Here is a 10,553-nt window from a genome sequence, read left to right as displayed (position 1 = left end):
TCCAAGCCTGCGTCTGCGCCCCTCCACCTCTTCGTCTGCACCCCTCCACGCCTGCGTCTGCGCCCCTCCACGCCTGCGTCTGCGCCCCTCCACGCCTGCGTCTGCGCCCCTCCACCTCTTCGTCTGCACCCCTCCACGCCTGCGTCTGCGCCCCTCCAGGCCTGGGCCTGCGCCCCTCCACGCCTGGGCTTGCGCCCCTCCACGCCTGCGTCTGCCTCCCTCCACGCCTGCGTCTGCGCCCCTCCACCTCTTCGTCTGCACCCCTCCACGCCTGCATCTGCACCCCTCCAAGCCTGCATCTGCGCCCCTCCACGCCTGCGTCTGCGCCCCTCCAAGCCTGCGTCTGCGCCCCTGCACCTCTTCGTCTGCACCCCTCCACGCCTGCGTCTGCGCCCCTCCACGCCTGCGTCTGCGCCCCTCCACCTCTTCGTCTGCACCCCTCCACGCCTGCGTCTGCGCCCCTCCACGCCTGCGTCTGCGCCCCTCCACCTCTTCGTCTGCACCCCTCCACGCCTGCGTCTGCACCCCTCCACGCCTGGGCCTGCGCCCCTCCACGCCTGCGTCTGTGCCCCTCCAAGCCTGCGTCTGTGCCCCTGCACCTCTTCGTCTGCACCCCTCCACGCCTGCATCTGCACCCCCTCCAAGCCTGCATCTGCGCCCCTCCACGCCTGCGTCTGCGCCCCTCCACGCCTGCGTCTGCGCCCCTGCACCTCTTTGTCTGCACCCCTCCACGCCTGCGTCTGCGCCCCTCCACGCCTGCGTCTGTGCCCCTCCACCTCTTCGTCTGCGCCCCTCCACGCCTGGGCCTGCGCCCCTCCATGCCTGGGCCTGCGCCCCTCCACGCCTGGGCCTGCGCCCCTCCACGCCTGCGTCTGCGCCCCTCCAAGACTGCGTCTGCACCCCTCCACCTCTTCTTCTGAGCCCCTCCACCTCTTCGTCTGTGCCACTCCGCGCCAGGGCCTGCGCCCCTCCATGCCTGGGCCTGCGCCCCTCCGTGCCTGCTCTAGGGCTTCTCTCTCCGTGTCAATCTCTGGCATCTTCACTCCCGAAACCCAGGTGGACCTGCCCCAACTCACACCGGTTCAGCCTAGAGTTCCCACATCCTCCTGATCTTGGTCTTCCCCTGTTGCTCCCAGTTCCTCTCGTCAGCCAGTTTACCTGAGTCCTAACTCCTCCCAAGGAAGAGGTGTGAGAAGAGTCCCCTTCTGTGCATGGGAGCTGAAGGGCCATCAGACAACACCCCTCCCCTCACGAGAGAGTCCCCATGACCCTGTGTCCCCTCACCCCTCACAGGATAGCCCCCAGGTACGTTCCGTGTCTCCACACTCCACTCCCACCTATGCTTATGAAGTCCCAGCCCTGGCCGTCCCTCTGGACGACGGATGGTGGCAGGTACCTGGTCTTCCTCTCTCCCATCTCCAGTTGGCTTCCCACACTGATATCAGGATGATCCTTTTAACAGGTGAAAATTATTATCATTTAATCCATTAGCTCAAATAAAATAAAAACCCCTCACCTTATTGTCTCTTGTGTTTTGTATGGAATTGAATTAACTGATTATGTCACCAATTTCATAAGCATTAGAAGCAAGTCTTTTTCACTTATTATCCTTTTTATCCATTTTGGAACCAAGTCTAGGGACTTCTGAGCACCCCTCCAGTGCGCACTCATGACAGTTTGTATTACTAGATGTTTGAAACAGGTGTGTGAGCAAGCAGGCTTTAGTATCAGGACTTTAAGCAGGCTTTAGTGTCGGGACACTGAAGCTAACATCCTCCCTTCCTCACCCACAGAATATATATAGATTGCACGTAACAAAATCCAACCTTAACTAGATATATTGTCCCATGTAATTGGAAATCTAAAGACGGAGACTTGGGGTTGTTTGGTCCACGTGCATCAAGTCATCGAGACCACAGAAGCCCTGCTCTGCCTCCCCCGAGCCCAACCCTTCAGAAGGCAGATGGCAACCCTCGTAACGTGGACACACTCGTGTCCGCAGTCAGCCCTCCATGCCTCCTTGCCTGTGCTCGCTGGAGAGACAGCAAACCATTCCTCCAGCCTCTTCAGGCAAGGATCACCTGGCTGGGCTGTGTAGACAGCAGCCCTGTTCCTGCCATGACGACTGAGGTGAGCCTGGCGCTGCCGAGCAGGGTGCTCTGCTGGTGCCGGGGTCCCAAAGCACCGGCGCCTCGGGGAAGGGCTGGGGCCCTTGGAAAAATCCAGCAATCTTCACTTTCCAGGTTTTCTCTGCTGCACAGCAAAAGAGCTTACCCACAGGAGCGTAACTAAATGAGGTACTTACTGTTTATATATATACATGTAGAAGATACATATATTTAACAGAGAGGAGCCTGGAGTCCAGACTGCTGAAGGATTCTACAGGGTCTTCAAGCAGCTCAGCTCCGTCAGCGTCTGCTCCTCCATTCCCAGAGAGCTGTTCTCATTATCAGACACAAGACGTCTGCCGCTTCACAGGCGTCCACCTTCACGGTCCAGGCCGAGAGAGGTGACAAAGGATGACAGCAAGCATCCAACCCTCCAAAGACACTCAGACACAGACCCAAACCCAGACACACAGACACGCACACATACAGACACAGACATAGACACACACACACACAAGACACACATACAGACACACACAGACACACACACACAGAGACATAGACACACAGACATACACAGAGACACAGGCATGCACATACAGAGACATATACAGAGACACACACACAAACATAGACACATAGACACACACACACAGAGACACAGACACGCACACACACAGACACACACACATAGACACACAGACACACACAGAGACATAGACACAAACATAGACACAGAGACACACACACACAGACACACACACAGAGACACAGACACGGACACATACAGAGAGAAACACATACAGACACGCGCACACACACAAACATAGACACACAGACACACACAGATACACACACATGCGCGCGTTTCCTAGAGAGCTCCCGGTAGGTCTCTTGGCCACAGCTGTGTCATGGGGCCACCTGGCTGGGAAGGAGGGTGGGGTGGAGACAGACATGACTCTTTCCACTTCCAGAGCCCAGCCTCCTTTGACGGCCACAGGCCACACGTGGTCAGCAATAATTCCTACTCTGCAGGAAAACTACTTTCACATCTGGAAAGTTTCCTTAGGGCAATTTAAAAATAAAGCCTGGCATTTTCCCACAGGAAACTAAAAAGTAACACCTGTTACTCCTGCATTTCCACTGTGAAAAGGCAAACCAGAAATCCTTGACGCAATCTGCAAAGTGAGGCTGCTCAGTCGCGTCCGACTCTTGCGACCACATGGACTGTAGCCCACCAGGCTCCTCCGTCCAAGGGATTCTCCAGGCAAGAATACTAGAGTGGGTTGCCATTTCCTTCCCCAGGGGATCTTCCTGACTCAGGGATAGAACCCAGTTCTCCCACATTGCAGGCAGACACTTTACCCTCTGAGCCACCAGCGAAGCCCATGCAATCTATAGCAGGAAATAAATTACAGAATTGCAGTTTGATTAGACACATCTACAATGCAAAGTATCACACAGGTTCTGGGATGAGACAGACATGCATGCGGGCTCATCTCTGCTCACAAGACTTCAGTCCAGTAGGGAGACGTCAAGCCAGACACCATGACCCTTTGATTTTCCATAAAATTAGACAATCTCAATTCCACTTTTTTAAGGAAAATATAATATCTCCTTTGTGCTTCTGCCAGCTCCGTGATGGGGAGGAGAGAGGGAGGAGGCATATCTACAGGAGCATCTCTGGCTGCAGTTTCCTGCCCCGCTCACCTCCTGCCTGTGGCCTGGCCAGCACCCCAGGTAGAAGACAACACCCTCTCGGCTCTGGCTGCACATGTGCTCAGCTCACACACACGCCTTCTGCGGCGGCACCTTCCAACCAAGGATCAGAGAGATAAAGTGAACTTATGTAAAAAATCAAGTAGGCCTTAGGAAGCATGACTACGAACAAAGCTAGTGGAGGTGATGGAATTCCAGTTGAGCTATTTCAAATCCTAAAAGATGATGCTGTGAACATGCTGCACTCAATATGCCAGCAAATTTGGAAAACTCAGCAGTGGCCACAGGACTGGAAAAGGACAGTTTTCATTCCAATCCTAAGAAAGGCAATGCCAAAGAATGCTCAAAGTACCGCACAATTGCACTCGTCTCACACGCTAGTAAAGTAATGCTCAAAATTCTCCAAGCCAGGCTTCAGCAATACGTGAACCGTGAACTTCCAGATGTTCAAGCTGGTTTTAGAAAAGACAGAGGAATCAGAGATCAAATTGCCAACATCCGCTGGATCATCGAAAAAGCAAGAGAGTTCCAGAAAATCATCTCTTTCTGCTTTATTGACTATGCCAAAGCCTTTGACTGTGTGGATCACAATAAACTGTGAGAAATTATTAAAGAGATGAGAATACCAGACCACCTGACGTGCCTCTTGAGAAATCTGTATGCAGGTCAGAAAGCAAGAGTTAGAACTGGACATGGAACAACAGACTGATTCCAAATAAGGAAAGGAGTACATCAAGGCTGTATATTGTCACCCCGCTTGTTTAACTTCTATGCAGAGTACATCATGAGAAACGCTGGGCTGGAAGAGGCACAGGCTGGAATCAAGATATGCAGATGACACCACCCTTATGGCAGAAAATGAAGAAAAACTAAAGATCTTCTTGATGAAAGTGAAAGAGGAGAACGAAAAAGTTGGCTTAAAGCTCAACATTCAGAAAACTAAGATCATGGCACCCAGTCCCATCAATTCATGGCAAATAGATGTGAAACAGTGGAAACAGTGACAGACTTTATTTTGGGGGGCTCCAAAATCACTGCAGATGGTGACTGCAGCCATGAAATTAAAAGATGCTTGCTCCTTGGAAGAAAAGCTATGGCCAAGCTAGACAGCATATTAAAAAGCAGAGATATTACTTTGCCAACAAAGGTCTGTCTAGTCAAGGCTATGGTTTCTCCAGGAGTAATGTATGGATGTGAGAGTTGGACTGTGAAGAAAGCTGAGCACCAAAGAATTGATGCTTTTGAACTGTGGTGTTGAAGAAGACTCTTGAGAGTCCCATGGACTGCAAGGAGATCCAACAAGTCCATTATAAAGGAGATCAGTCCTGGGTGTTCTTTGGAATGATGCTAAAGCTGAAGCTCCAATACTTTGGCCACCTGATGCGAAGAACTGACTCCTTTGAAAAGACCCTGATGCTGGGAAAGATTGAGGGCAGGAGGATCAGGGGACAACAGAGGATGAGATTATTGGGTAGCATCACCAACTCGATGGACATGAGTTTGAGCAAGCTCTGGGAGTTGGTGATAGACAGGGAGGTCTGGCGTGCTGCAGTCCATGGGGTTTCAGAGTCAGACACGACTGAGCCGGACATGACTGAACGACTGAACTGACTGAAGCTGCTGCTGCCAAATTGCTTCAGTCGTGTCCGACTCTGTGCAACCCCATAGACAGCCCCCCACCAGGCTCCCCCGTCCCTGGGAATCTCCAGGCAAGAACACTGGAGTGGGTTGCCATTTCCTTCTCCAATGCATGAAAGTGAAGTTGCTCAGTCGTGTCCAGCTGTTAGCGACCCCATGGACTACCGCTCACCAGGCTCCTCCGTCCCTGGGATGCTCCAGGCAAGAGTACTGGAGCTGACTGATGTCAAAAATGCAAACAGACTGACGGTTCAGCCCCTGAAAGGTTTATACGTTCTCTTCACAGCTCCCATCTTGTCGTGCTCTTTGCCACCGCAAAAAACACCCACTTTGTGAAGAAAGCAGTTCTGATTTCTCTCTTACAAAAACTGAAGTCCAGGTTCCCCTCCAATTGCATATTCATTTAATTTACATTTGTTCACTGGTTCAATAAACCAGTGCTTATCAAGTGCCTGTCGAGTCTGGCACTCTGCCTGGCATGGCAGAGACACAGGTGAGCCAGGGCAGGGGTGTCCTCTGCAGTCACGGGACAGGCAGAATAGAAGATGAGATGGTGGATGCCGTATATGTGAATCAGATAATCACAAAATAATTGTGGAAGTCTGATTTGACCAATTCTATGGGTGTACAGAGGATGAGATGGCTGGATGGCATCACTGGACTTGAGTCTGAGTGAACTCCTGGAGTTGGTTATGGACAGGGAGGCCTGGCGTGCTGCGATTCATGGGGTCGCAAAGAGTCGGACACGACTGAGTGACTGAACTGAACTGAACTGATGGATGTACAGGAAACACTGGAAACATAAGACTTGTCCAGGGAGCTCAGGGAAGAATTTCTGGAGAAGAGAATACTGAGACAGACTCACAGCAGAGGCTCTGAAGGGGCCATGGGAGGCACTGGGGACGGGAGACTGTGAGGCGGAGGGAAGAGCCTGGGGACTAGGGGCTGAGGGGAGGCCGGGCCGAGGAGGCCCAGGCCAGCGTGATCACAGCACGAAGCAGCCGCGTCGCCTGGCGCCCGTCCAGGCTGGAGTGCAGGGCCTGCCAGCCCCGCACAGCCACACGGGACTTACAAACTCCACCAGCTTTCACCCCGGGAGGATCAAGGCGCTTGGTGACTCAGATGGAGGCTTGGTGCGAGCAGGTGCGTAGCTTCAGGAGATGATTGCATATTAGAGAATGTACTGACCAGCAGGAAAGAGGAAGCAGACGCTAGCCAGGAAGTTACTGACCTGTCCAGACCGGACACAACTGTCTCTGTTTCAGGAGGCAGGGATGAGACAGTCTGGAGCAGTCACAGAAGGTGTTTGGAAGGTGGGATGGGCAGGACTTGGTGAGCTGCTGCTGCAGAAATGGTGTTGTGAGAGGCCCCAGAAATGACTAGACTTCCACTTCCAGCTATGCCAGACTCACTGATATGTCACACACTAAAATATATACAAATCACAACTAAGTGTATCAAAGATGCTTCACAACGTCGGTCACTGGACAAAATGCAAATGAAAGCCACAGCGAGACACTCCTATTCACCTACAATGCGGAAAATCAGAAAAGCTGCTACTGCGGAGCACAGGCAAGTACGCGGAGCAGCTGCACCTGTGTCGCTGGTGGGGACACGGAGCGGCCCCCAGCTCGGGGAAGAGCGCGGCGGTGGCTCGGGGTCACACGTGGCTGTGCCGTGACCTGCTCCTGGGTCTCCACAGTCAGTGGCTTCCTGCCCGGCAGCCCCTCCCCAACCTCCCGCCTCTCTACCAATATTCAGTTATCTTTCAAGCTCAACACAGACATAACCTGAGAAGATTTCCCATTTCCAATAGAGCAGGTACGTGTAACCATCAGGAGAGCCTCCTAGCACCTTGCATTCCTTCTTGGAAGGATACCCAAGAGGGGAGTTAAATAATTATTTAAATCACTGATTAAGATGACAACCCATGATTTAATTTCACATCTCTTCACTGCAGTGTCAGCTTGGTGGGAGCAGGGCGTGTGTCTGTCTGTACCACTCTGGCCCCAATGCCTGCCCTGCACTTAAATGCGTATCAGTTCAGTTCAGTAGCTCAGTCATGTCCAAGCCTTTGCGACCCCATGAATTGCAGCATGCCAGGCCTCCCTGTTCATCACCAACTCCCGGATTTCACTCAGACTCACGTCCATAAACGCGTATGCAGTGAATGAAAAGCGAGTGAGTGAATTTCTGTAGGAAACACAGGAGAAAGAAAGAAAGAAGAAAGAGTGACATGTTTGGTTTTGCAAACTATGAGGTTAAAATACATGTGGAATATGTAAAGGCAGAAGCCTTCAGAAAGAATTCAATCCCCGGCTTCCTTCAAACTTGTGAATTAAAATTAACATGATCATTTGAGGAGTAGAAGAAGAGATGCTTGCTCTGTACCTTGGCAATAGAAAGAGAATAACCATTAATTTAGAGCAACGTTGCAGTGGACACGACCACCTTAGAGGGACTTGCATTCCACGTACTTGTTTATCTTCCTGATCATAAAACTAGCCTAAAATTCTACATCAATTTTTTAGCAAAAATAAATATTTTTTGTACAGTCTTGATGCCTTGATTGAAAAATACTCATTATGGAAAATAAGATATGATTCAACCATACTTTTGTATGCAATTTCAGAAATAAAAGAAACTAAAGTACAATGAATTAACACTGAAAAATTCAAGCTTATCATTTCTAAAATCAAAAGGTTAAGTCTAATTTTCAGCATGTAATAATTTGTAGCATTAACGTCTGAAATTACTTCAAAGTGAAAAGCTAAACATTAATTTCTCAAGTTTGGACAGACAATTTAAAGCTGGCTGCAGTCTTTCCATAAATATCCCTAATAGTCGTCAACACCGTTGACCTTGAATTTTACTTCTTGACCTTGATTCATAATCTCCTCCTACTTGTTTCAGATTCTTTGCTTTCTATGTTCCTCTTCTTACCCTCTTCCTTCTTTTCACAGCATGTATTAAATACCATTTGGGCAAAGCACCGTGTTAGGCATAGTGTGTACAAGAAAGAAAACATACATATATATTATATATATCTTTTTCTTGACCCCAGGTCATGCAGATTCAGCTGGGGAGGTAGGCCTGTAAACACACACACACACAACTAAACAACTACAACCCAATATGAAAAAAGTATTAAGATTGATACACGAAAAATTGCCTGGTCACTCAGGCGGAGAAGCTAACAGCAGAGCAGGCAGAGCTGGTGTCGACGGACCCTGATTTCTTACATAGCTTTTGCAAGAGGCTCTGTCGTGACCCAGGACAGAGGCTGCTCGTAACATCTTAATGAAGCCAACAGTCTGAGGAGTCAAGGCTCCTGATGAACAGATTTAAATCTAGAAACACCACCTCCCACGAGATTTAAGAAGCCGAATCCTGCAGTGTGGGGTTGTTACTGTTTTCATTTCCCTTATAACCACCTCCCCTTTTCTGGCATTAAATAGCAATCTAAAGACAAACATTTTGATATCAGGACTCAAGAAAAAAGCTAAACATGATATTGGATTTCTGTATCTTCCTTTACTGAATACCTCATGTACACTTTAGTGAAAGTGAAGTCGCTCAGTCGTGTCCGACTCTTTGTGACCCCATAGACTGTAGCCTACCAGGCTCCTCTGTCCATGGGATTTTCCAGGCAATAGTACTGGAGTGGATTGCCATTTCCTTCTCCAGGGGATCTTCCCAACCCAGGGCTCGAACCCAGGTCTCCCACATTGTAGACACAGGCTTTACCATCTGAGCCACCAGCGAAGTCGATACACTTTAGTGGTCCTATGTAAAGCGAAAGTGTTAGTCGCTCAGTCGTGTCCGACTGTTTATGACCCCATGGACTGCAGCCCCCCAGGCTCCTCTGTCCATGAAGTTCTCCAGGCAAGGACACTGGAGTGGGTGGCCATCTCCTCCTCCAGGACAGAACGCTGAGTGGCACATAAAATCTGTCAAGGCCAGTTATCTGTGCACCTTCCAATCCCGCATGAAGAGCCCTGTCCCGGCCAGTGACAATGCCCTTGCCCTCAGCGTCCTGCAGCCAGGACGCCTTCCCACCAGCGCCACCAGCAGCGTGCTCCTCCGTGCACACACGTGTGCAGCTGGCACACCCATGTGGCCGCCCTTCTCCATCCACGATGGGATCTGTCGATGCAGATGGCGTGTGGGGAGGACGTGCTGAAGCTGCGGTTTGAAGACCATTTCCATAACTTTTGAGAGAACTGGCAGGTTGGAAATGAGTCAAGAGTTTAGATAGACTGTCGGGTAATCAGGAAACTCGTTACAACAGGGAAATAACCGCAGCCGCTTCAAATCGAGCGGGAATTCAGCCAGATGTCAAGGTGGGAACCGCTGCTCCCTGCAGCACAGCCTGTCTCCTCAACATTGCTACAAGGGCCACGCGGGCCACGGGTTCAGACAATTGGTTGAGAGGTGTGGCTCCCAAAATGCCTTCATCTCTTGTGCAAGAGTAACCGTGGTGAAGTCAAGAAAGACAGATTGATCTCCTGTTCAAAGAGTCATAGTGCTGAAAAAAATACCATGACTGGGGCTCAGTAGCCTCGATTGCTTGCATGAAATGAACTGGAAAATTTTGGCGAGTCAAGAAATTAAGAGACACGAAAGCTGGTTCAAAATACACTCTGCTATTAATAGATCACAGGGAACACACTTTCCCAGTATTCAACTCAGTTGACTCACACGATGCTTGGCTTTCAGATTCCTCCACTCTGGGAGCAACAAGTGTTCTCGAGTGTCCAGAGAATGGACTTGTGCATCCAGATTTTCACCACCTTCCCATCGAACCAGCTTTATGTTCCTCCATGCAAAGGAAACTTCAGAGGAGAGGCTTTTAGGAGTGATGTGATTTGAACGCAAGCGAAACTGCAGATGGCTCTAGAAAGGCTGGATTGATCCCCTCAGCATGTTGAAGAGCTGATAGGACACTTCCGCTGTTCTGGGCTCAAAAGTGGGCCCAGGGCCCCCACATGCCGCATACATCCATATCCTGAAGGACGACGTGGCCCCTGCGAGAACCAGCCATAGACATTTTGACGTGATTGAAGAAGGCAAACATTACATGCGATT

Source organism: Bubalus bubalis, chromosome 3 (genome assembly GCF_019923935.1).
Source record: "Bubalus bubalis isolate 160015118507 breed Murrah chromosome 3, NDDB_SH_1, whole genome shotgun sequence".
Classification (NCBI taxonomy): Eukaryota; Metazoa; Chordata; class Mammalia; order Artiodactyla; family Bovidae; genus Bubalus; species Bubalus bubalis.
The sequence above is the reverse complement of the archived record's forward strand: the minus strand, read 5'-3'. Positions refer to the sequence as shown.